This window comes from Numida meleagris, chromosome 2 (genome assembly GCF_002078875.1).
Source record: "Numida meleagris isolate 19003 breed g44 Domestic line chromosome 2, NumMel1.0, whole genome shotgun sequence".
In the NCBI taxonomy this organism is placed as follows: domain Eukaryota; kingdom Metazoa; phylum Chordata; class Aves; order Galliformes; family Numididae; genus Numida; species Numida meleagris.
The window spans coordinates 46,697,326-46,723,646 of NC_034410.1; the positions used below are offsets into that span (position 1 = coordinate 46,697,326).

Sequence of the window (26,321 nt, forward strand, 5' to 3'; positions counted from 1 at the left end):
TTAGTACACTTACTTGAAATCAGGAAAGCTACCGGAGGGTACCGGAGTCTCTAAGGCTCTAGCAATGTGAAGTCAGAATCTCTGTGTATGTTGCCAAAGCAGAAGGATGGCTGGAAAATAATCAGCAAAATCCAAGAGAGGAAAGAAAGGTGCAAGTTCTTGCAGTGTTTGAGGGCAAAGAAGAGTTAACAGTGGGAAAGGCAGAAGTGCAAGCCAGGATTTGTTGTGGCTAGCAGTCTGTGTTGTGAAGGGAGAACATTCATACCATGTCCAGAATGGAAATACCAAGCCCAACCTTGAACAAGAAGGTATTCTTTATATTTGGCAGGCATGCTATCTCTGAGAAACAGCAGGAGAGAAAGCACTGTCTCACGGTGTCGTTGTTGACTAAGTCAGGCTGATGCAGTCTCCTCAGTTCATCCACCTACCACAGACTTTTTGTGCCTCCAAAAGCCAAGGAGGAGAACTTCACCCTTGCCTCCATGGCTTTCTGTCTGGGACATGCATGAGCTGTAATGCTATCCTGACATAGTGGGATGTTGCAGATACAAAATATAATGAAGGTTCAACAAAATAGCTCAAAGAAAGAATAAACTCGTGTCTCTAGGGCTAGGATTTCCCTGCAAATGGCCCAAAATAAAGCATAAACCCAATTTACCAATGTAAACTCATTATATTAGCCAAGGGCTCTTTTATAATTAAAGCATTGAGATTCTAGTTGCTTAAAAGAGATGTGAAATTTTCTTCAACAAAAGAGGCTTTGTAGAGAGGCAAGAATAACCACTGCAAACACATGAACACTGAAATTGTTCCTAGTGCTCATTTAAACTTGTTTCTAACCCACTGGGTTCAAATGAGAGCCATTTTTCCTTAAAACTTAAATTTGTCAGTATTGGAGCAGTCAAACTTTGGTTCTGAAATAGCTGAAATGTGAGTAGTTGTACATCACAGCATGTGTGAAAATACATGATAGGCAATATCTGGGCATTGTTAAGGTTTAGGCTAGATCAGTGATGCCTGCTTGGTGAACCATGCTGGCTCATGGGCTGCTTCATTGTTATGTGATTGGGGTGGCCCTGCACTGTGACCAGAGCCAAAGGGTCTTCTGCTGCGTGCATCATTTCTCACAAGCTTGCAGGTTGCCTCTTTGAGGAAAGAAGAATGGAGCAACCCTCAAAAGAGAGAGCCAGCAAGAACAGGCTATGTGAACTGTTTTGGAGGCAGTAGGTAGCTCACCTTCAACAAGATGGCTATTAAAGAGGCCTTTTCCACCTTCTTTTCCTGAAAGTGCTGGTATTGGAAAAGGTATTTGAGTGATTTCTGTATCATTTACATTTTCTGTGTTTCCAATTATATTGGGATGCTTTATTTAATCAAAATGAATAAAAGATGATGTAGCATCTTCATTGTGTTGGTCAAATAACAATAATCTTTAAGGAAAAGATTAGAAATGAAAAATAAAGCCACAAAAGCATGCCCCCGAGGATAAAAAATGCTGAGTCCTACAATGTTTCCATTGTTCATACTTTGCCCTTTCACCTCCTTTTTTCTTTTCCTATCCTAATGGTGGCGGCTGATGCAGTAATGGGCTCCTGCACGTTTTTACACCTCAATCACATTTAGAACCTGACAGCTTTATCTTTCTGGAATACGAACACTACTTGCAGCCTACAGCTGAAACAATTAGCTATAAAACAGAAAGCAGCTTCGTACAAAAAAAAAAAATACCTCCAGCTTGCCAACACATTTCACATTTTAAGAATTTATTAAAAGAAAGCAAAAGAAAAAAATTCAAGTAGGTGAACAAGCCTTAGAGTACTTAGCTGTATTTTATGGGTTTTGAGACTATAAATGATTTAAACTGAAAGTCATTTGAGAATATACAATAGAAGAAATAGGCTTTGACAACAGCAGAGGGAGAAGAATAGAAATAGTGGTGTTACTGTACGTACCACGTACACTAAAAGCAGCAACTGAAGGGAGGAATTTGACCAAACTCTATGAAAATGCATCCTTATAGCTCTTATTAATGAGTTGTTCTGTTCCTTGCTCAGTTTCTCTTGACCCTTTTCTGAGGGTTAAATTAATCCCTTGTGCAGCTCAGCTGAGGATAATGAAGTTGCCCCAGGGTACCATTGTAGCCCTTGGGTTTGACCTACAGAAGGCTGAGCCTCTGTTCTTCACTGTGTTTTCAGGCAGTTTTGTTTATATTGGATTAATTAAAAACACCCCTCTCCATTCCCCAGGCTGATGTGCTCTCTTGCACAGAATAAAGGAGGTTCCAGTGCCCAGCCACTTGCAGCCTATCCATGCACAGTGGAAAATGCAGCTAACAAGGGAACTGCATGACCCTGATCATATTTGTGAGCTGAAATGTGCGTGTTCTGGTAGAGCCTGTGTGGGCAGCCTTTAAGATGGGAAGGGACTCTTTGGATTCCAGCAGGCTGTTCTGGTGCTCGTAGTTTATGATTCTGGAACTATAGGTATTGCTTGCAGTTGGCCACTAAGGGAGAGTTCAGTTTGTTGGAGGTGAAAGCAAGGCATTTGACCATGTGGTCATCTGGAATTTGCTCCAGGGTGGCTAAGCTGAAAGTTCTGCTCCAGTTCCTACATGCTAGGTTTTTAGAAGGTTTTAAAACAGGTGCTTTTTTTCCTCAACATTTAAATACATCACTATCCACAAATAGTACAAGTTCGAGGTCTGGTAATACAAGTTTTATTCAGGGTAAGAGGCAGACTGCATTCTGGTCCAAAGTTGCCTCATTCTTCTGAGTATTTTGTCCACAGTGACCTTCCTCTTTCTTTTCTCCTTTATTCTCTCCCTGGTGTACTGTTCTACCTCACTTGTCTTTTATTCTTGCACCCTCTCTTCTATCCTGCCAGCGTGCAGATACCTAGGTACCACAGAGCAGCCAAGCAGAGATGGTGCTTTGCTGCAGGGTGTCAGAAGTCACATACCACAGAGAGAAGTTACCCTCATGACAGCAATCAGAGCATGAAAGCTTTTGGCCCTTTCACCTCGGTGCCATGAAAGTTAAGCGGAACCGGCCAAATCCCCACCATCCACCTCCTCCCCTACCGCTCCCTTTTTCTTCTTTACCCTCTAAATTGTCTGTGAATTAGGGCTTAAGATGGCCTTAACATAGTTTGTTCCTTCATGAACCAGGAGACCTGGCACAGCCGTGTCTTAGTGTAAGCATTTCATTTCATGGTTCAATAGCAGTAGAGGCAGGCTGCAGGTTATTTTGTCATGAATGGCAATGGATGGCCTCTTACAACTTGAAACTCTTCAGAACTGGTGACACATATAAGGCTACTGAAATTTGCAAAAGGGAAAGTTTTCCATAAGGTCAAAACAGACCTGTGAACATTAAAAAGGAATTTACAGGATATGCTGACAACACCCCAAAGATTTTTCTGATGGCCAGGCTGTGTGCTGGTCCTTTGCCACTCTAGCTGTTGAGTTACATGGCTACCGTTTGTCAAGAGGGCATATTCAAACAGAGGGAGCAGTGGTTGGCTCAGAAAGGCTTTTTTCAAGGTCTTTAGTTGTGTTGCATTTGTTTTGCATTGATTTTAGAGAATGCTGATTAATATAAATCATCTTGTATTGCGACACTTGACCAAGGCCTATAATCATGCCACTACTTCAGCTGTGTCTGATTGAGAAGACCCCAGATTAAGCTGAGTACTTATGGCAAGGAGTCCCCTGTATGCCAGCTGGGAGGCTGGAACCAGCTGCATTCTGAAATTTGAAAGAAGAAATGAAAGAATCTCCAAACTGCTTTATAAAATTGTCTCTCTCTCATTACCCTAATCACATAAGTATGCTGAAGGCTGCAATCAGAGTGTTTTTTTTCTCTCTCTTTTTTTTTCTTTTAAATCAGGCTCAGGAAAAAAAGAAAGATTAATGAACATCGTACTGAAAGGAACACTCAAGTCATCCAGGTCCCATCCCTGCAACTCAGTAATAAACATTAGAACAGAGAAGATCACTATTCTATTCCCCGTGTCTTGTTGCATGCAACATTTCCCAATGCCCTTTAAGCCATGTAGATCTACATAGAAAACTGAGTGGTCTGTATAATGTGCCACAGTACAAAACAAGAGGACATATTTCAGTGTCCTGAGATATATTTTATTTCTTAAATGAAATAGTCTCACCTCTGAGAATTACATTTTTGAATGAGGTTCCTAGGTAACGTAGAGGAAAAATACTCAGCATTTTCAGTTACAGTGCTACATGTTGTTTTCCCAGCTCAATGTGGCATTGGTTTAAGTCCTGAGCATGCCTTTTCCCATCCACTCACTTAGATGCAGCAGTTCCCAGTCTTTAGTACTTGGGAGAAGGAAAGCATGGAAGGATTAAGTGATGTGTCCAAGGTCATACAAAGGCATCTGTGGCAGTCAGCAGTTAGATCAATGCAACCTAAATGTCAACACACAGTGCATGATTTAAAGGAGTGGCCTACTTCCACTGTTTTTTAGTATTTTAAATGAGAAAACAGTCCTCAGATACTATTCCTAATATGATCCTTGCTAAGTTTTTTAGCTCGGCTTTACTAAAGTACTGGAAATTGGTAATACTTAGCCTATATTTAAACAGAATTCCTGGTCCAGTATCTCAAGCTGTCTTTTCTCATTACTATTACCGTGAGTTTTCTCTTAAGCAGTATTCTTACTGCTGTCAAAGCTTAACAAATGAGGCATGGTTTCACCAGTGAAGGCTTGGGCTAGGGGCTTTGTTTGCTTTCTGGCACGACAAACATTTATCTGATCAACGTGGAGCAATAGCACAGTGATGGCTAAACTGGATCCCGCAAAGCACAATAGAAGCATTGATATTGCAAATGTAATGGAATGAAATATAATGAAATGGAATGAAAAGCACTGTACTCTGGGTGTGGGTTGCTCTGAGTGCGGAAGAACTTTGAACTCTGGAGGTCTCATAGCATTCTCTTGGTTTAAGTGTCAAGGACAAGAATTGCACAGTTGTGGAAATGCCCCACGCTCCACTTGTGACAAGATCCTTTAATACCAGTGGTTTGATCCTGTGAGGTCTTGAGCATTATTACATTTTCATTGTCAGTTGTGAAGAAAAAAAATGGACTCCTAGTGCAAGGAGACAAGACCAGAAAATTCTCAAAAAAATAAATTGAAAATTGACATCTAGAAGCCTTTTGTTTTGGAGGCATGTCTCTGTTCAAAATGTTACTTTCCACAACTGGGCATCTCTGCCTTGTATATAACATCCCCACTTAGCGTAGCAGATAAAAGTCACATCTGTGGCTCCGTTTGTCTAACAAGCAGTCTTCCTGCAGGCTCTCTAGTACTTACTCTGGGGGGAGTTTGTAGACCTTATCTAAGAGGAGGAATTACTTTGTTGTGGCTTTGACATATCCTTTAAACAATATTCAAAAACCATCTGAAACCACAGTATATAAAGACGATCCTTTTTGTGAGTGTCAGGGGAGAAAGCAAGAGTGAGAAATTTCTGTGTTCTGTTTTCTGGCTTTACTCTGCATCCTAGCCCTTGGTTAGGAAGCTGTTTAAGTCATAGAACATGGTAATTAATATTGAAACAAACAAAAGACACTTAAAGACTTTCTGCTGCTGTTCAGTGTTCTCATTCACCTGCTCCCCTCATCATTTAGATGATGCCTCAGACTGTTTAACTGGCGTCCTGCTTACGTTGATGCAAGATCATGTAAAGCGTTCTTCATTTGACAGAGTAATTTAATCCTTATTCTTTATAGGATTTACTGAAAAATGCTTCCATTGCTCGTGCTCTAAGCTCTGCCCTGCTTTCTCCAGCCTTCACTCGTGAGCTGGCAGGATATGTAGATTGCCATCAGATTATATGGCAGAGTGCTAATCCACTGGGAAGTGAGACTCCTTTAGATTTGTACCCAAGGCACTCTCAGGAGATGGGTTTGAACTCTGAATTACTCTGATTTACTGCCACAGTTACCCTCTTGCATTAGCTGAAATAGAAAGTTCAACAGAATTTTCCCTCTGATTGCAGAAGAACTTATTTTTATAATATTGACCATCGCGAGATCTGTAAGAAGAGTGACAGCTTCTGCTTAACCACCCAGACACCAGCAGAAGCCAGTCCCACTGCTTTGTGCTGTCCTAGCAGTGCTGGAAAAACTGGAACAGAAACCAGGGGTTAGTTCCTTCTTCTCACCTACAAGGAGCCAGGCTTGAGGCCACTCGAGCATTTCATTCCCAGGACTTGGCTGTAAAATTTTTGTTCACTTTTAAAGGAAAATACACTACAATTTTGCTTGAAAGATTCTCCTCTGCTTGAAAATAATGGCTATGATGACAACAGTAGCAGCAGCAGCCAAATTTTCAGGAAGGAAACCTTGTTGTTTGGGGGCTGGGAAGATTGCTTCTAGTAATGTAAAATCTCAGTTTGGCATTGGCAAGGAAATGGCATGCTGCTGCTGGAACAGGGCAAAGAAATGGGCTCTTCAGGGCTGACATCCCTTTAGCTTCCCTGCATTCTGGAGGATCCCCAGAGCCCCATGGAAACCAGATGCATTCCTGCTGCAACAATTAATGTAACCAACCCTTGCTGGAATAGAACATTTAGGGGGGGAAAACGTTACAGTATTTTCTTTTGGAAAATTCCACTATTGACATGAAAAGCAGCAGGGTAACAGCAAAGATGGATTGCAAATTTTGACAGCACCGACAGGTAAATATTGGCTTTGTGCAAACAAGTTTCTATAAATAACCTGTCTGCTCCAGAAACTCCACAGATGGCAGCAGGGCTGCTGGGGTATTGATTTACCCACTGTGCTCAGTGCAGAAAAGCACAGCTGTCAGCTTTGCTGTTCTCCTCATTCAGAGTGTTGCTCCAGCTCCTGCTGAGAGCTGCGTGCCTTGTTCACCATTTTTCTTAGGCAAGTGGTGATGAAGATTAAGAGCCCAAAAGAAATAATTTGAAAGGAAAACCTGCCAAAGCAACTAAGAACAAATGAACAAGGGCAGAGAGTAACTCTGGAAGAGACTATATATGTATCCACACAACAAAAGTCAGCAAGAACCTCTCTCTCTCTTGCTCAGCCTATGTCAGGTAATTTCATATGGCTTACAGGAGTGGCCTGCAGGAATTCAGGCTTTGGGCACTTTTATTTGGTCTGACTTCTTAACAAGAAGCTGGCATGGCTAAGGTGATACTGATTAAGAAGTAGAGATCTGACCTAGTTGAAATAAATAGTTAAATGAAATCTTTTTTTCAATTCATTTGTTCAGTTTGTGAACTTAAGCTTAGATGGGGCTGACTGTCACCTCTCCTGAAAGTGCTGAGGCTGTGGGAAGCTGTGAAGAGGGCCATGCAAATATCTTGGGATTGTTGGGGATAATTATCATTACTCTGTATAAGAAATACTTTCAATATTAGTTTAACTAGATAAACCATAAGTAACAGGGCACAAAGTATTGTCAAGAGGAGATTTCTGAGTTGCAGAATGTTAATAGACTGAAGGAGCTAAACACTTAGCATTGCTGGAAGGACAGAATTTCTGTTGCCTTAGTTTATTTTTAAGCATTTTAAATGTTAAGGAATCTGGTGTGTATCTTGTAGGAGAAGTTACGTTGTTCCATACAAAGCTGTTCTTTTCACATACTGAAATTCTGCCTTGCCTTGCTAAAATAAGCAAAAAGCATCTTGGCTCTTGAGCTATACGTCAGTAAATTCACAAACACAAAGACAAGTCAAGAAGCTAGGACATACTATCACCCATCCTGTTTGCAGCTGGGCCCCACAGCTTACTAAATCCCTACGACCATCCCTGTTTGCTTCTCCAGAGCTTGCTGAGCATAGAGCTGCTCCATCTTTCATGCCTCGATGCATTGATGAGGTGAGCAAAGTATAGAAGGAACTGACTAAGATATGCTAAATGTTTTAAGGCCAGATAGACTGTACTGCAGCTGGAAACATTTCAAGCATTTTGTTAGATTTTCCTGCATATATAATGTATAAATATAGATGTATACATTGTATACATCTATACAGGTGTATACATTGTAGGAATACATTGTCTGAAGTACTTATGTCTCAAGCTTTTCCTGAAATCAGAGTCCACCCTGTTTTGGCATCTCCTTTCTCACGTCACAGATTCAGCAGAGGGATAAAATACCAATTTGTGTTTCTCAGAGGAGAGCAAAAAGGCATCCTGTAGGAGTATAATGCAGTGTGATGTCGGCTGTCACTGTTGTGTCCTGCTGACAGGCTTACTGACCTGTGAGCTACTGCTTCCTCGCTCTCTCGTTCCAAGTACAGTTCATGACATTTTCATCATAATGTTTTTGCAGTCTTTTCTTAAACCTGACCTGTAGGAAGGGAGGAAAGAGTTACGTTCAGAGGAAGCAGCACCGAAGTATTCCCAGTCAACACTTCAGCTGCTTTGAACTGTAGTAACTCCATGTCTGGTGATGTGGACTGTTAACATGGACTAGGCACGTGCCTGTCTAGGGATATTCAAGGATAATTACAGACTTCTCTGAGGTTTGTTGTTATTTTTTAGGAGAGATGTCTGGGTTTTCTAGAAGATGTTAGTCAACAACAGAGAGCCATCAGCGTTGGATGCAGCTTATCGTAAGAGCTGTGTCAGATCATTTGGGATTTCAACAGTAAGGTGATAAAGCCTCTGAAATGTTAGACAAGCAGTAAATAAACTTTAGAGGTAGAAAGTGATCCCCTACACTGGATGTATTCACCTAAGAAATCTTGAGAGCCTACCTAGAATATATGTGCCTATTCTAGTTCAGAACAGTTACTGCCCTTCAAATAAATGCCATTGTTTTCTCTGCAATGTGTTCCTTTGGCAAGTAACTGAAACTGCTCCTGATTTATGATTGTGAGATAAAAATAAGTAGAAGAGGGAAAAGTGAATAGTTTTCAGTGTAATTAACTTTAAGTGAAAACTTGCACAACTGAAAGAAAATTCTACATTGCCAACTAAAAAAATACAAATGTTATCCACTGATGACAAAAGTTAGCATATTGCATGAACAAACATTTAAATTGTAGTGTGTGCCGAGACTGCATATATGCACAATAGTGTACATGAATATACATCAGCAAGAGACTTGTACATCCTCCATAGTGTTTTCCTGGGACAATGATTTTTCATCTCTCTGTTAAAGTATGTCATGCATTACAGTAAGTGAACATTTTCCTAGTTTAATCACTCATCTGCCTCTGTATCAGTAAATATGTTGCCATGGATGCTACAATAGCAGAACTAAGAGATGAGCTTTTGCCTGGTTGGAGCTGGAAAATGCCTGTTTTTATTTTTGATACTAACTTGTTCATCACAAATGAGGATAAAGAAGCATATGTCTCTTTAGAATTTAATTATAGGAACATTTTACACATGCACTTTCCAATATGTAAATAATATTTACTCTGTGTTCATTACTTGTACAGTCTGGACAAAGCTTTTATGGGGTATCGCATTTCTACACCAGATTGTTTTCCAGCAATGCATTCCTCTACATATGATCAACAAGGAGAAATCACATCCCTTTGCTTCACTCCAAGATGAACAATACCCATCCTGGTTATTGCTGAGTCCCATTATTTAACATTCAGTTTCTTCCCTGAAGTATACTATGCTTCCAGAATAGTGCATAATGAATTACTTAGCTGTGCAGATTTAAATCCCAGACCGACTCATCTCTTATTTGTTCGTGGTCTTGGGTTTGTTTGTTTGGTTTACTTTTCTTTTTTTAAGGAAAGAAGATTAAACTGTATTAAACCGGTTTGTTTTGTTAGCATGTGTGGTGATAAGTCTGTGACCTACATTTATGGTGTGTAGTGTACTGTTGCCCTATATCTGAATAACAAATGACAGAAACATTAGTATGAGTTGACCTCTTTTTGGAACATTTTTGGGCATTTTATATCAAAGGGAAATACTGAGATAATAGTCTTCAATTAAGTACTAATAACATTCAGAAGAAAAGTAACTAGAGTTACTTCTATTACACAGTGTATAATAGAATGCTTGGGTTGGAAGGGATCTTAAAGATCTTTCACTTAATGCATACACCAAGTTACTTGGAAATGATTAAAGAGCAAATCTGGAGTCAAAAGAATTGAAGAATTCTTTTTTTTTTTTTTAACATAATAGATGCTCATGGACAAGATTACATAGGTAGAAGTTGCATCCTGCAGTCTATGTCTGTTTTGAAGGATTGAAGGATGCTTTTCTCAAAATTGAGCAGTGTTAACAAGTAATCCTTATAAGCTGGCTTTCTCCAGATGCTCCAGAAAGTCAAGCGAAGTCTGTATGTGTGAGTTTTTGGCCTGCTAGTGTTCTGAAGGCCTCGACCTCCAAGAAATGCACACAAAAACATAGGCACTGCCCTTTCTTTCCCTGATGGCAATGCTGCATTGACGTGCTGAGGGAAGAGCATGTTTGTAGCCCCTGTTAATACTAATGGGCTTCACTGTTCAATAGGAGAATATAACCCTGTAGGACTTGGGCATAGTTTACATCATCAATATTGCTGTCAAAATTACATATTTTCCCCTTGAAAATTACCGACAAGGTAAGCAGTTTTTTGAGGACCTATTCTAAACTGAAACAAATGAATTACCTCTGATTATTTTGAAGTAGTTTGTTACCCAGTAGGTCTTAGGCACTGTAAGGAAAACATGCAAGAAAAAGAAAAAAAACATTGGAGATATTTAGTATTCAAACCAATGTGATAGTCCATTATTTGAAATCTGATGTCAGTAGTGATGCACAACTGAAAAAATGTAACAAGAGGGAGTTCCTCTGGAGGAGTAAATAGCAATGTCTCTGTGTCCTTCAGCAGTCCATTTTCAAACTGCTGTCCAACCAAGGTCTGAGGTTTTATTATTTCTAGAAATACGTACTGCCTACAACCTGCTCTGAATTGCAACATACATCAGTGGTATAAAAAATGTTCACGCTTCTGGGAAACTGAACGAAAAGGTCACTTTTTCAACAAATTTACAAACTGGCAAAAACACACCAGTCTTGTCGTTGAATTTTTAGTAGCCTTCCTTTTTCCATGTGGAGTCCAGAGGGCAATATCCCATAGCGTAAAGGCAGCACCTGAAGGACCCAGCGACTGCTCCATGTAGATCAGCTTGCATTTCTTCATTTAAGTTCATATTTATTTCAATTTACATGTCATGGGTTTGCTGTATATATTCAGCTGCTCTAGTTATTTTTCATCCTGGATCCTGTGTATTGTATTTGAAGGCTTTCAGTGAGGATTTTATTCTGCTGGAGAAAAGCAGTTTGGAAGACCTCGGTTAAAGACTGAAAACATTTGGAAAGGCAGTGGGAAATAAATATTGTGAGGGCAATATGGGGTCTCGGGAATGGTTATTTAATAGAAATATAGCTTAGAGGCGACTAGTAAGAATTTTAGCATAACTGGAAAAAAATCTATGTTATCAATCAGATGTCAGAAAACCTTTTTCCCTTTGTTCACAGGAAAATATGCAGCTCAGAATTTTTCTTTCAGTTTTAAGTATAGTGTTTCCAAAACTTTTTGGACAGTAAATTATATAGCCATGCGTAAGTCACAAAGACTTTTTCTCTTTGCTACAGTGTACAGAGGTTATCAGGTAGCTGTACATTTCTTTCAGCTTTTCTTTTTCCTTTTGTTTCTGTATACCCTTTGTCAAGGCATTGAGGGGCTAATGCAAGAATTTTTAGGACATCCTTAAAAACCTGCTGATTTCAATAACCCCTGCAGGATAGGCAACTGCAGTAAGTGTTCTCTAGGCTCACATTATCTCTTGATCACGCTCTTTCTGAGGCATGGGGAGAAGTCTTTCAAATTTCTTTGTCCTGGCTTCCAGAGAGCTTTAGCAATGAGGACCAGGATTTCACAGGGATGAAGCTTTAAGTTAAGGTGTGAGCCAATTCAGTTGATTCTCATTTCTCAGTGCCCTCGAGAAGCCAGGTGAATGGTGCCCAGCTGTACTGTACATTTATTCCTGCTGCAGCCAGCAAACCTCATCCCTGTGGGCAGTAGAGATGGTCCTTCAATGCGGCCTTTTGGAAAAATAATAGGAAACGGAAAAAACACTATTCCTTGTTATTTTTCTAAATTGAACTTGGCGCAGTTGGGATCTTAATGCAAAGGCGTGTAGGATTTTCACAAGAATGTACTGACATCTGTGGTAATTATTTGAAGGCTAAAGGAGACCTGGATGGAGGTAACTCTTCAGAATGTTTCTGAAGGAAAAAAATACACATTTGTATTTTTATTCAAAGTTTAAATAACAAATTCATGGCTAAAGCCAACAGGCAGGTTACATTATTTGACTTCAAATTACAGTTCCAATACTGTTTCCAGTTCTGCTTCATCCATTTAAATTACTTTTGCCCAGAACAGTGAAAGTGCTATAATGAAAACCAGTTCATAATAGAAACTGTTACATTTGTTTTATTTTGAATACGTCTCACAGTGTGGTTCCTCATGTTTTTCCTTGAATTGATGTACATCCAGTTTATCAAGGTATGTGATTTTTGTGAAGGATGAGCAAGTAAGGTGGCTAGGGTTTTCATGGCATGGGTTTTAAATATTCTCTTATCTCACACATACAAACATGCACACTTTGCTTTCTCCATCCTTATAAAGTCATTGTAAAAGTATTTCATGATTGCAATTTTAGTAACTGTTGTCTTCAGGATGTTTTCAATCACATCTGGATAGAAGCCTGATTTTTCAGTTGTAGTTTTTAATTAAATGCTTACCAGAAATTGTGTCCTGAAGTGCATAATCGCAAGTATCATGAGCTGACTATTTGTACAAATGTACTATTAAAGATTGGTCATCCTGATTTGAAAAGTAATTATGAAAAATGAAATGTTAAAGCGGTAATAGAAATTCGGCAGATGGAAACCTGTCAGGTGCTAAAAGCAAAAAATGTAGACTTGTAGCATAGGTTGTAATATTAAAGCAAACTTCAACATTGACAGGGCTTCTACACCTATCTAAAGGTACGTTTTTAAAAGGGGATCAGGCATTTGAATAAAAATGGTTTGAGTAAACCAAGGTGACCTAGAGGAGGCCGAGTAAACGCTCTTCATTGGTGGTAAGCTCAGCCATGGTTTTATATTTTAAAATGAGCTGGGGAGTGGGGTCATTGGCACTTGAGATCTGTTCCCTGTGACCTATTTTTCTGTGTGTGAATTATCATAACTTTCATGCCTGGAAAGAAACAGATGAACATGGAATTAATTACTTAACAAAAGCTCATTACAAGCAATGAAAACTGGGTTGGGATGAAGCCTGTAACACACTTGTGCCAAATTAATTATTTAGTTGGTATGTTTTCTTGCTGATTCAGTTAAAGGTTCCTCTCTTTACTCTGAAACCTACTCATTATACCTCTTTTTCAGGAGTATGGTACCAACCATTCAGTCTACAGGTAAACAAGGGAGAGGAAATTTCTTTTCAATCACCAAGGGCAAGGATTTCTTTAAAATACTATAGTATCCCAGGGTAAGACTACTCTTGGGATACAATCCAAAGATTGTTTTGAAAGCATGTATATTTTTTCAGGATACCTCATGTACAGAGTCATTTTATTATATATATATATATATACACAATATATATATTGTATATATATGTCTTTTTAGGGTTGCTTTTTAGTGAGCTTAGGTACAGTATTTTTATAAAATGAGGAAATTGATAGTATTTAGTATGGCAGCATGCTCTGCTTTGGTTTTCAAAGGATCAGTAGGGTTCTCTGAAAGCTACTTCTGTTGCAGAGGACATGTCTCTTTCCAAGACCCCCAACTAAGCACCTCAGGAGCAGGAGGCAGGAAGTAGAGTACTCTGTCATCATTGTGGGAGCTAAGCAGGTGCCTGGATTTTGGTGTCTGATGTCATTCATGTCCATCTCAGTAGGAAATCCACAACAATTACACAAACTTGGTGGATGTCATGTAGAATTTTCTCCATCCTCCCACAGTGGCAGCAGGAAGTCACAGGCAGATTTTGTGAGTCCTATAAACACTTGAAACCTAATTCCTTTTAACTGTATCTCCTGCTAGTGATTTTCAGGAGAGGAAAAAAAAAAAAGGTGAATGATGTCTTTTGTGTGCTTCCTCTGTAGAGATTTGTACTCTTGAAAACAAGAACATTTGTTTATGCTTAGGCATCCTAAACTCCAGACTCACCTGACATTATCATGTTATTACCAGCAGCATCTGTGATTAATCTGGAAGACAAATATAGGTTTATTAAATAATTAACTTGAGGTATCAGAGGCTGTTGTCTCCCACAGTAATTCATAGTGTGAATTGCTGCTGTCATATTCTTGGGGAAAAATAGATAACAAAATCTAACAACCTACATGTTGACTCCTAAAAGTTAACCATGCAGGATCTGTTACTTCCAGGCTGTGGAGAGTTAGCAGTGCACATCTAAGATTAGAAGAAAGCTTCCTTATAATGACTGAGAACGTGAATAACTTACCCAACAGGAGTTGGCATAGGAGATTAGTAGAAGACTACACAGACTCCCTGGCACATGGCTTGCTCTTTATGGTGACTTTATGAGGTGAGAAGTCAATTTGAATTAATGCTTCTCTGTGCTATATTTGTGAGAATGTCGTGATGATTACTGCCTGAGTCATTCTTACAGAAAAATACTTCTCTGGGTTCTAGATCATCTGTTCGTAATGGCTTGCTTATGCCCTTTAACAAAGCAAGGACCCTTTCTGTTCTCTACAGAATATGGTAGCATTTGTCTAAATCTCCAAGCTGACAGAGTAGCTTTTGGGTGGCTGTTTCATCTTACTGAGGAGCAGGAAGGAACATCTGGAAGGAAAATGTGATGCAGTCATTTTGTATAGTTTAGTGAGGATTACTAGAAGCAACTCTAAATGCTTCTGCTGAAGTGCAGGCGCCATCCACCGCCTCTTTCCAGACCACAGTGATAACATGGCATGGGTTTCAATATAATAATGAAACAGGTCTTACAAAGTGGAAAGTTACTCTTTCAGATAAATATTTATACTAAGAGAAGAGACCACTTAAAAAAAAAGGTTTACAAAGACTTCAAATAGCAAGAAATCATTATCTGTAGTAGTGGTCCAGGAATTCCACCTGAAACGTGATTGTTGTAAAGTGTGCAAGTTTTGATAAGAGATATGAGTATGTGTTGGGGTTACCCTTCTTATAGCTTCTGAAATCGAGATCCTCCATGTAACCATAGTTACAATGATGTCTTAGATGAAATAAGGTTTGCATATTTTTCAGTGGCATGCAGCAATAGAACAAGAGGCAGTGGGCAGAAACTGGAGCACAAGAAGTTCCATATTATCACAAGGAAGAACTTCTTTACTGTCAGGGTGATGGAACGCTGGAACAGGCTGCCCAGAGAGGTTGTGGAGTCTCCTTCTCTAGAGATATTCAAGACGTGTCAAGACATTTGCCTGTGCGACCTTCTGTAGGGAACATGCTTTAGCAGGGAGGTTGGACTCGATGATCTCTAGAGGTCCCTTCCAACCCCTACAATTCTGTGAAGTATGATTCCAAAGAAATACAATAGCAATGAAAAATGCACTCCTAGACTATACATTCTGTTGGTCAAGTATTTCATTTATGCACTTTTCCTGTAGTCTAATTTAGTGGTTATAAAACTTTTGGATTGTAGAGTTGTATTGTGAAGTACCACAATTATTTGGTCTTAGCTAAACATGTCCCCATTAAGTTGAATTTATGCTAATTCTGTCCCAGTTAAACAGCAGATGATGTTACTAGCTGCTCTACTAAATTGCTTTCCTAGGAAACATCCCATTAAATAAGCTATGCACCCAAAGCGGAATATAATGAAATACATTTTTACATAAGCTTAATTTGTTTAACATCTGTATATAATTATGTTCATTGTGGATGACAAAAGACTTCCTAGGTCATGTTGTCCAATTGTTGAGCACGGAACTTACCATGTGCCTTGTCTAGTTAGTTTTTAAATACCCAAGACTGTTTCTTCTACTTGTCTTGGAAGGTGATTCCACAACCTGATGTTATTTTTCTAATATTTAACTGAAATGACACTTTTTTCTGTTTTTGTTCATTTCCTCTGAGTGATTCTCTTCACAGATTGCTTGCATGCCAAGAGCATTTGGGCACCAATCCATTCAGATAAACTTCTTTAATTATTTGAATAGGCTCACTAAAATCAGAGATGCTGGGTGAATTTGACTACAGAATTTGCCCTTTTGATCAGTACAGACTTTAGTTACATGTTCCAGGTTATATAATCCTCCTGTTCTTAAACAGTTCATTATGCCAGCTGGATCCAGAAGGAACATTGTCCTTTACTCTCATTTCGATTATTGACAGCACTCGCTTGGGATGAGGAAAATGAAGCGGAATGTCTTCTACCAAAGTGAAGGCTGCCCTCCTGTATGATGTATTAAGTCTGTGTTAAGTGATGCTTGTAGTAAATCAACATCTCGGGTAACCTTTATGTCAGTAATACTCCATTCCCCAATAGAGTGATATCAGTTGTAGTTCATGTAGTAATGCAATGTAGTGAATTGCAATGATGATGATTTTAGGGACAAAAGCATAGAGTTAAAATTCTGTTGATCTGGTTTTGTAAGCTAATTTCTTACAAATGTGTTGATATGGTTGAGCGCGTGCTGTGCAGTTGTGGGGAACTGCAAAAACCAGAAAACGGGGCTCAGTGTCCAAACAACTACAGGGAAAACTCAAATTGGCAAGTAAGGAGTGTTTGCTAGTCTGCTTTGTATGCCCAGAGAGATGGGCAGCATCTTGGCATCGTATGCCAAGAGAGATGGGCACTATGAGGAACAGTGGATTCTATAATATTCTGCATGTTGAAGGAAGGGCATAATAGTCAAGAGGCCAGGACTCAGGACTTTACCTCAGGGGCAGTCCAGTGCAGCTCACATGGAGATACTGTACAGCCTTGTGAGTTCTGCTTCCTCATGTATGTATTATGCTTTTTTTTTTCCTTCATATAAACTACATCTCTTTTCAGCATGGATAGTAAGTTGCTTGCTTGCATGGTAATCAGCATATCTGGCAACATACCGTCACGGAAATAGCAAGAGAATTGGGAGAATTTTCTTATTCTCATGTATTCTGTCTAGGTGGCATAAACAAGGTGATAGGATGGTGAGGGATGTTGTGTGCCCATCTTATTGGGAAGCTTGTGAAATAAACCTTGAGCTGTTAGTCTCAGTACATGAGTGAAAGTGTCAAGGGGTTGCTTGCTTGGCAGCTCAGCATGGCACTTTTTTGGGGGGTTCTGTCAGCTCCAGAAGCAGTTTTGAAAACCCCAAATGAGAAAGAAATTATAACATTATAGATAGTTTGATATCTGAAGAGTAAAAATCACTTGGCAAAGGTAGTAATAGGGAAAATAAAAAAGACCAGAGTACATCTGGCAAGGGAGGGGATGTGCAGATAGCATATTGTAATGTGGCAGATTGAAATGTATGCAACTGTTTTGTCTCTGGGCATTTAAGCATTTGACAAATCATGGCTGGGAATTGGCAAGAGTCTGTTGTTTTGGTATCTTGTTAGTTGTCAAGGAAGTAAGTCAAAATTTATTCAAGTTCTATCTAAGCAGAGCAATGAAATTCAAGCACTTTAATATGCCATCAAGCTCAAGACCTACGTTCTTCCGTATGCAATTTGAAGTGTCCTCTGCTAGTCTTATTGTTAACAGGCTTTGGCTTGGCTCATATGACTGCTTAATGTGTTTACAGGTGTGTGGAGAAAAAATGCAGCTTGCTCAATTTTGGATGCTGAACTTCATTTGAAATCCTCCAAAACCCCAGCAACTATCTAACCTGAGAAAACATAACAAGCCACTTTTGTAGCAAAGAACGGGGAGAAGGATGTTGGAGGGCAGGCTTGGAGCAGACATAAGGAGCATGTGTGAGCCTGCGTTACTCTATCTCAGCACCTTACATCCATGCAGATTGATCCAAGTGTTGGCAAAGAGGGATTTGCGTGGGAAGAAAGGCTGCCTAAGGCAGCATCTGTATCTTGAATATGTTCCCACAGTAATACCACGCTTTCAGCATGAATGCACTCCCACCTATGGCTAAGACTAAAAAGCATTTAAGTTGGGCCCTGCATATTATATATGCCATGTGTTTAGGTATACATTAATTCCTTTCTGCTACTTAGTTCTGTAATTTTGACTGTAGACAAATACCTTCATCTGAATATATTTCCTACACCCAAAATAAAAAATAATGGGTTTCAGTAGTTAATAGTACAGCTTGGCATTAATTGCACTTTTTAAAAATCTCTGCCCAATAATCCCTGTTAATATTATTTCAAATTAGTTATACCATTGCGCATATGGTAAGGATAGTGATGTTATAAATAAGGCCTTCTGCAATTATGTAGCCACAAAACGGTGCTCAGAGAAGACTGAGCTCTTGTAGGCAGTTTTGACTAGGGAGAAGGGAATTCTTTGGGAATTGCCTTGTACAATTTAGAACGTGGAACCAGCTGTAAGAACAATAGCTGTTGTCTTGGCCTTGTTTAGTGGAGGATATGTGAATCCATATGTTGATGTACGTGGATGAGGGATGAAAAGGAGGAAATCCTAATTAGAATTATTAGATCTCTTTCCAAGTCCTCTAGGCAGAATGTGAAGTTTTCTCTATTTCATTATAATTTCCCCAATTTTCATATGCTTTTGCCACTTCGCTTCTGTTGAATGCAGATGCAAAAGGCCCGTTATAGGCTGCTGAGGATTATTGCTAACATTAGAAGAAACGAGATATGAAGGCTGATTAAATTAGTCATACAAGTGGTGGATTCCCTAACTCTCGGTGTCTGCAAATCTTCACCAGATGCTAGTCTGAAATGTTTTAGAGATGCATAACTTAGTGAGTTCCGTGCAAATGTAGCTACAGAATATAACAACTTCTGCTGTGGAGGAGTTCAGGCTAGCTGATCTAATGGTCCCTTCTGAATTCTAAAGCTCTGCAACTTGAATGCCAAATTGCAAAGAAGACTGAAGAAGGTGAAATTAGGCTAAAAAATGGTTTAATAGATGTGTTTTTCTCAAGCTGAGAACAAGTTTTGAAGAACTGTCCTGTAAGAGAGGAAGTCTGTTGTCCTTTGGCCACAGCACTCTAGAATACTGGCCACAGTTGGGCAGTGCTGGTAGCTGCAAAGATGGGATGCTCACCTCATTGATCTGTTGGGAACAATCTCGGTTCAGATGAGATAAAAAACGAGTCTTATGACAAGCTATACTTGACATGGCATTCTTGTTAAAAGCATAAAGGTAAAACAAAGTTCTGAGGCTTGTTTCCTGGAGTTTTCCCTCAGTGTAGTTGCTCATAATGTAGCAATGCCTCTACAAAATAAGCTGCATATAACTTGTAGCTGATCCAGATAAAAGCTGACCAAAACTTTGCTGGAATATATTAACGCCATTAATTGTACTCAGAGAAACTAAGATTATTTACCTCAAAAGAGAGTTTGGCTAAACGTGTTACAGCAGCTGCAGAAGAAAATGTTAGCAATTAGGGCAGTCCAGCTCTACAGTGTGCATCATCTTACCCAGTGGCTATCTGTCTGTGCTGTGGGAGCTTATTTACCATTGCAATTTTCCTTTCCCTTTTCCTCTCCTCTTTCTATACCTGGGGATGAGAAGACTGCACACTTCTGGTTCGTATATAATCTGTATAACTGCTAGCAAACATCAGATTTTTGAGCTTCTAGCTCGACAACAAATCTGCTCTTCCCAGGAGATTTCAGAGCAGGCAATCAGGGGAGTCAAAAAGAGCTAAGTGCCCCTACCAATGCCCACTGATAGGTTTGTTAATGTGACCCATAAAACAACTAACGCGCAGAGTTTGGAGCTCCCTGTCACACTTACAAAGCCATTTTCCCAAGTTTCAGATGAACTCCAGTGTGGAATTTTTTTTTCCTATTGCAGATATCTCTGCTGACAGCAATAAAGTAAGCATCTGCCATCCGTGCACCTGAGATGGTAAATACTGTCATTGCTGGCAAAAGTCCACGTGTGCTACTGGTTATAGGAAGGTAGCATAACCTCTCATGGTGCTGCTTCGTGTTTCCTATTTTACCAAACTGCTGGAAACTACCAAAAATAATACAGTGTGATATGCTTGGAATAACATAGTTTATTTGACTGCTCTGACACGTTTGAGATGGTGCAGAAGGAACTGATCTATGCATTCCTTTCCCTCCTGAGGAACTCACAATAAAAATGATGGCAAAATTCTTTTTGAATTCATTAAGATTTAGCACACTCTGGACATACTGAAAAACACCACATTTTTATTGAATTAATTTCATTTTATTTATTCATTTAATGATTTATTCATTGAATCATTTATTTTATTCATTTAATGATAAATGTGTGAATGAAAATAGCAATTACTTCTTGAAAAAAAAGAAAGGAACAGCAAGTTGGAAGAACATCATAAAATCCCACGGAATGGGTTCCGTATTGTCAGAAACAAATGTCTCTATACCAACAATTCACTATGAACAGCTATTTAGCAAGTTGTGGATCCTCATCCCTCTAATCTTCCTCACTCCCCCCCAAAAAAGCAAAAACCTTTCCCTGCTCAGCTGGGTTTGTACTGAGTCGCTCTGTGCCCAGACCTAGGTTATTTCTGTTACAGGGAGGATTGAGACGGCCGCTTCTTTTTGCTAATGCTTTCCTTTACACCCAGTGGGAGCAAAATATGGAATATTTTTATTTTAACAGCAAAATAATTACTTAATTTTCAGCTAGAACCTGGGCAGGATTCATGACAAATTTCACTGCAACAGCCTTGCAGGGAGCGTTCTGCAACCCAATTAGCCAGTTGTCCTGTTCCCCAGATCCCTTACCAAATTGGTATCCCAAAGAGCATTAGGAAAAACTTTTTAATTTCATCTTCTCTGGGTAATTCTTCCTTGATTTGTCTTATCTAAGCATCATGTGTCAGAAAGTGAAATCTTCATAGGATGGGGCAGGAGTATTCTGTGGAATTCATCGCTGTCCTTTGCATCCAAGTGGGAGTTTGGTTTGCAAGAGGCCAGTGCGAAGGCAGATGATGTAGTAGCAGTCAGAGTGCAGAAGACATGGTGGGAGTCTTGATATTGATTAGGTTAATTTGTTATGTTCTGTGGGACAAAAGGTGAAAAAAAACCACGCTGACCTAGCCAAGGCAGTATTTATATGTGTGTGTATTTGTGTGGCAGGGGACAGCAGTGGGAGGAAAGCTGTGGAGGAACCAAGAATAAGTAAAACAAGATTGATTTATCGGCTCTAAATTGTTCATCTGTATTCCATTCTTTGCTGTGCTGCAGAGGAGGAGAGCGGCTCTGGCTCCGTGGTGGGGGAAGAGAGCAAGAGAGGGGGAGGAAGGTGAGATCTATCACAGGCACCAGAAGCGCTTCATTTTCCAGAGGCTCTGATTAAACAAATGTTACTGCTGCCTGGCAGCTCTTGCAGACGTTTTTTTCGGATAGAATTAATCAGGAGGTAATTTGTCTGCTGCAAGAAGCAGGGTGGCTTGGCAGCACATTTGTGGCAGGCTCTTTTTTCCGAGTTTCCTAGGACAGTTAAATTTCCCAAACTTCCTTCCCTGCCCAAGGTAGTGCCACCAGCTGGCTTAAGGATGGGGATTTGGTGTTGTTAGGCCCAGCTGGGGTAAATGTTCACCCTGAATAACGATGTGAGGCCATTGTAGGTTGATTATGGAGCCCTGGCAGTTACGAGGGGAATGGCCAAAAGGAGTGAACCATGGAACTGATAGAAGGGGGATTGCTGTTGTGCAGAACTAGCTGGTGCTGAAAGGGATTAGGCTTTTCAGTGTGCCTGAGTGAGGAGATGGCTGCTGCCCTATTGATGCTGTTGCACATGAGCAGGAGCTCAAGGGTCCAAGAGAGAAACGCGTGGCTCATAAGAGTGATGTCTAGAGTAAGACTATAAGAGTAAGACCCAGGTAACTGGCATAGGCATACCAGAATTGTGTGTGGACAAGGTTGTCTCAGGATCTTACTCATTCACCTAATTGAGGTTTGCCTGTACTCAGCTTCAAAGCATATTTTTGGGTCCCCTTTAGCAGCCTTTTCTGTTCACCCTTGTGAAACTACAGGAACTACAGGCAGAGCACAGCTGGATGCGAGTTGCCCTCACTGATGGGGGTGCTGCAGTCAGTTCTCCAGCACAGGTGAGGATGAAGGCTGTCCTTCTCTGTGATGTTTTCTAAACTTCCCAAGTACATGGACAAGGAGCCATGTTAACTGATTACTGTGTCCCCCAAAGTATAAAGCTATCTAAATTTACTGACTTTGAAGGAGAATGAATGGGCTGTATTGCAGTGGTGAAGCTGTAGGTGAGAAAGCAGATAAGCTGAATTACCTAAGTTATCTGAAACTTTTTCCTTTCATCTCTTCTTCTCTTACATCTTCGAGATAATTCTACCTTCTACTATTTGTCTGTAGTGGGTGTAGAGGATATGTGGTAGTACAGCAAATAATTGCTGTGTTTGAGCTTGCAATGGCCCCACTATACAGGACAGATGAAGTCACTATCATATTATGCAGGCGACTTGCAGCAGTGATTATAAAATCTTAATACCACTCTGTGAAGGGCATATGTATTATCAAAATCTTATTTCTGCAGGGAATTAGGAAGTTTAAAAATACATTTCAGTGACTAAAAGACCTGATTAACCTCTAGCCCAGTTGTCCAGGGCTCTTTGGGAAAGATGAATTTTAACTGACAGAAGACTGCTGCTAGAATGACATGACATGACGTTCCTAATGGTGAAACCGTTGTCATTTTAATGCTTCTTGACTCTGCATGACTTGAGGTTAGCACTGGCAGCCCCTAAAAGGCACGAATCTTACTCTTCCAGTGCCCTTGACCTCCTTGTTTCCAGGCCTGCAAAGTTATGAGATAAGAGGGGACCCTAAAGCTTTGCTGTTTTGTTGCCAAGGAAGCCCATTACTAGCTCAAGACTGAATCTTTGCCTCTCTTGAGATGGTCTTAGGCTTGATGTCCAACTTTGTTTGGAGGTTTCCTTTCTAGTGGAAATGAATAAATTATTATTGCATATTGTTTCCATAAAGGTACAGGGAATGTTGCTTAATCAGTTGTTTTCATAAAATAAAATGAGAGTTGCTTGTGTTACCTGTGCAACTGGGATGGCTGGATCAAGTCATGGAGATTTCCAGCTAGTGCACAAGTGACATCATTGAAGTATCTCTTATGCCTCTCACTCAGATACCATCTTGGCTTCTGTAGGGCACAGTTACAAGTATGGAGAAATATGTGCTTGCACAGAACAGATTTCCCTCTCAGCTGTACTTAGACACATTTGCATTGTACTCAGAAGTCTAAAGTAAGAAGTGGTCTCAGCTGGTCAAATCTGCAGGCATCTCGGGAACAGAAAAGCTTTCCCCTCTTCTTGCTTCTGATAAGATGGAAACTGGAAATTTAACATCTGCTCTTTCCAAGCAGTAAATTTAGTGAGTCTGAGAGAGGTGTCTTTAAGTATGCAGGTTTATAAACTCAGAAGGCTGTCTGTCCTGTCTAACATTCTGTTTTCTGTCCACTGGAGCCTGAAAATTGTTTTACTCCATCGAGGAAAACTAAAAGGAAGAGGAAAAACTTGTGTCACAGTCTGCTGAGCTCCTTTGGTAGGATAAGATATTTTGCAGTCCTTGGAAATGAAATTTTCTCTGTATATCAAAGAGAACCTCCTTTCCAAACTGATGCTCTGCAGCAAGGCATCCATGCCTGCAGCAGAAATGGTAGTTCTGCAGCCATGCTTGTGCTGTACAAACAATGTTTATGCCAAGTGCTGGTTTCTGCACTTAAGCAAGCTTCCTCATGTTTTAGAAGGAAAAAAGTACAAGTCTCTATCACACCTACTTAAGCAGCATTCATTCAGAATAGCAGCTTTGCTTTTCTGATTTCAAAGGAGAAAAGAAGAACAAGAAGGAGAATGATAGGGTGACCTTTATTGCACGTGATGTGTTCCAAGTGTGGCTGTGATTTGAGGGGAAACGAAGGACCTCAGGAGGAGCACAATGCCAAAGGAGGACAAGCCAGAGTGCCCCACAAACGTGGTTCTAGACAGTTAGAATAAAAGCAATAATCTGGAAAGAGTGAGGATCACAAGGCTGCTAGGGCCTCCTGTAGTACCCTAGGTCCCTGGAGTGGAATTGGGGAACAGCAGACAGAGAGTGACCCCAGATTTTACCCTTATTTACAGGGGAATGTTGCCAGGTGCCCCTTAGGTGCTGGCCATCACATAGCTGGAAGAAGCCGTCTCTGCTGCTGGGTGCTGATTCAGATGTAAATGACTGGGGGATGCCACAGCTGCAGCTCCAAACCCTCACAGACTGCTGGGTGCTGCAGGGGATGCACTGCCTGAAGAGGCATTGTGCCCTAACAGTGTTTTTTCTCAGCAGTGAAAATGCATTTTTTTATGTACTCTAAACTTGAGATTAGTCTGATCCAGTAACACCCTCTGTCAGTGGCTTTCTTAAATCAGACATGAAGGATGTAGAGGAAAAACTGTGATAATTTACATCTCTATATTCCCCACCACAGGCACATCACAATAGGGCTCTTGTTCTTCTCGATGCCCTCCCTTCCCTGAACACAGCGAGGTTCCTCCCACCTGCCCACAGCCCTTAGGTTCTAGCTCTGCTCCCACTGCAGCCTCCCAGCCAGAGCTTCCCCCCAGCCTCCATCAGCTGCCGGGGCTGCCTCTGCCTGCAGGCTGCGCACACAGCTTGCTGTGCTCTGAGGCTTGGTTTTTAAGCTTTCTGTTGAGATATTTTTTCCACCTCGGCAGCATTTAGCTATTGATCTGTGCTCCCCCCTCATCGCCAGCATCCCATTTTGAGGCAGCAGCCAACGGCTAAGCAATGTCAGGAAGCAGCAGGCAGAAGGAACTTCTCAGTGGGGCGAGGACTTTGCATGATCTGCAGCCTCTGTCCCTAATCCAAGGGGCCACATCCACTTTCCTGCTGGAGTCCTCTGGAAATCATCCTAAATCCATCTGGTACGTGATCTGAACTCACACCTAAGTGCCCCGTGCTCCCCAGAGCTCACTGGATGTGCGTCGTGGATGTGCTTGGGAGGTAGAACCCATTACTCTGAAGACACTTCCTACTATAGGAAGTCTCTCATCCACATGCAGATTTTGTTACTTGGTTTCACCTCTTTTCAGATTTTGCCACAGTTACTACAAAACAGGATATTTATGAAAGTGGTGTCATTGGCAGCTCTTCGCTGACTGATGAGTAAGACCTATTAGAAACTGATTACAGATTTTTATTCATGCTGTCCTATCTCTGCACAAGCAGTGAGAAAAGAATATCTGATACTCTACTGCCATTTTGTTACTGATTGTCAAAGTAAACCCTCATCTTAAAACAAGGAAATATTCCAGTGCCATCTTTATTCTGATTACTCCTTGTTCGTGATTTCCTTCGTTTTAAGAATTGGGTCTGGAGGAAACATAGCAAATATTATGTGGGCTGCAGTCTTCCAAAGCTCCACGAATACATAAAGCTTCTGTTAAAGTGCTTTGAGAAGGAGATTAATGATAATTCTTTGTAAATATTCTTTTCAAATTGAGATACCTAACTTCTTTAGAGAAATGCTTTAAGTGTCCTAAAAGTAGTCCATGTTAGCAAACCCCTTCAAAATAGATTTTACTGGACTATTTGTGTAAACGGCAGGTTGATAGAAGAAAAAAACATCATCCAAATGAACGTTTATATATAAGCATATATCTGTACTAGATGTATAATTGCAATAGCAATCCAGATCTAAGCCCCTTTAATGCCAGACCTATACATACAGGTAGAAAGGCTTATTTGCAATAGTTCCTCCTGACTTATTGTTCTTCTGCCACTGCTTGCAGTCTCAGAAAATATTGACTTTTCAGCAGAGCTCTTGCCAGGTTCTTGAGCACAGTCCTGTGTTCAGTGGGACTTCTCAGATGCTTCAATCTGTCAAAATTACTTCTTTTCAGTCCTTTAATCTGTTTGTGTCTCCTCAAGTTTTAGTCTACACTGTGAGGAGGTGAGGAAGGAAAAGCTTTGAAAATGCTGGATTATTTCCCAGTCTAATTCAGCTTGATGACAGTATCACCAGGGCTCAGTTTAACCCTCTGTTTTCTCTTTTTGTTGTCTCTTTTTTGATTAACACCCTGTGGCACTGGAAAGCAGTCCTTAAAATGGGTATGAATTCAGGATATTTGCCAGTACAGGAACCACAGCACTTCCCTCACCTTTCTTCAAGCC

The 26,321-nt window shown here is 40.4% G+C and overlaps 1 protein-coding gene across 10 annotated transcripts in view; it reads left to right on the plus strand.

Moving 5' to 3' along the window:
- Nucleotides 1-26,321, plus strand: part of ELMO1 (engulfment and cell motility 1) — a 302,503-nt gene that overhangs the window by 234,908 nt on the left and 41,274 nt on the right. The window contains exon 1 of one of the 10 annotated variants that reach the window (XM_021385877.1): nt 14,560-14,580. The exons of the other annotated variants lie outside the window; for them this stretch is intronic. The gene's annotated coding sequence lies outside the window, so the exon portion shown is untranslated. Of the gene's footprint in view, nt 1-14,559; nt 14,581-26,321 lie in introns of those variants that run through there. 10 annotated transcript variants of the gene reach the window in all.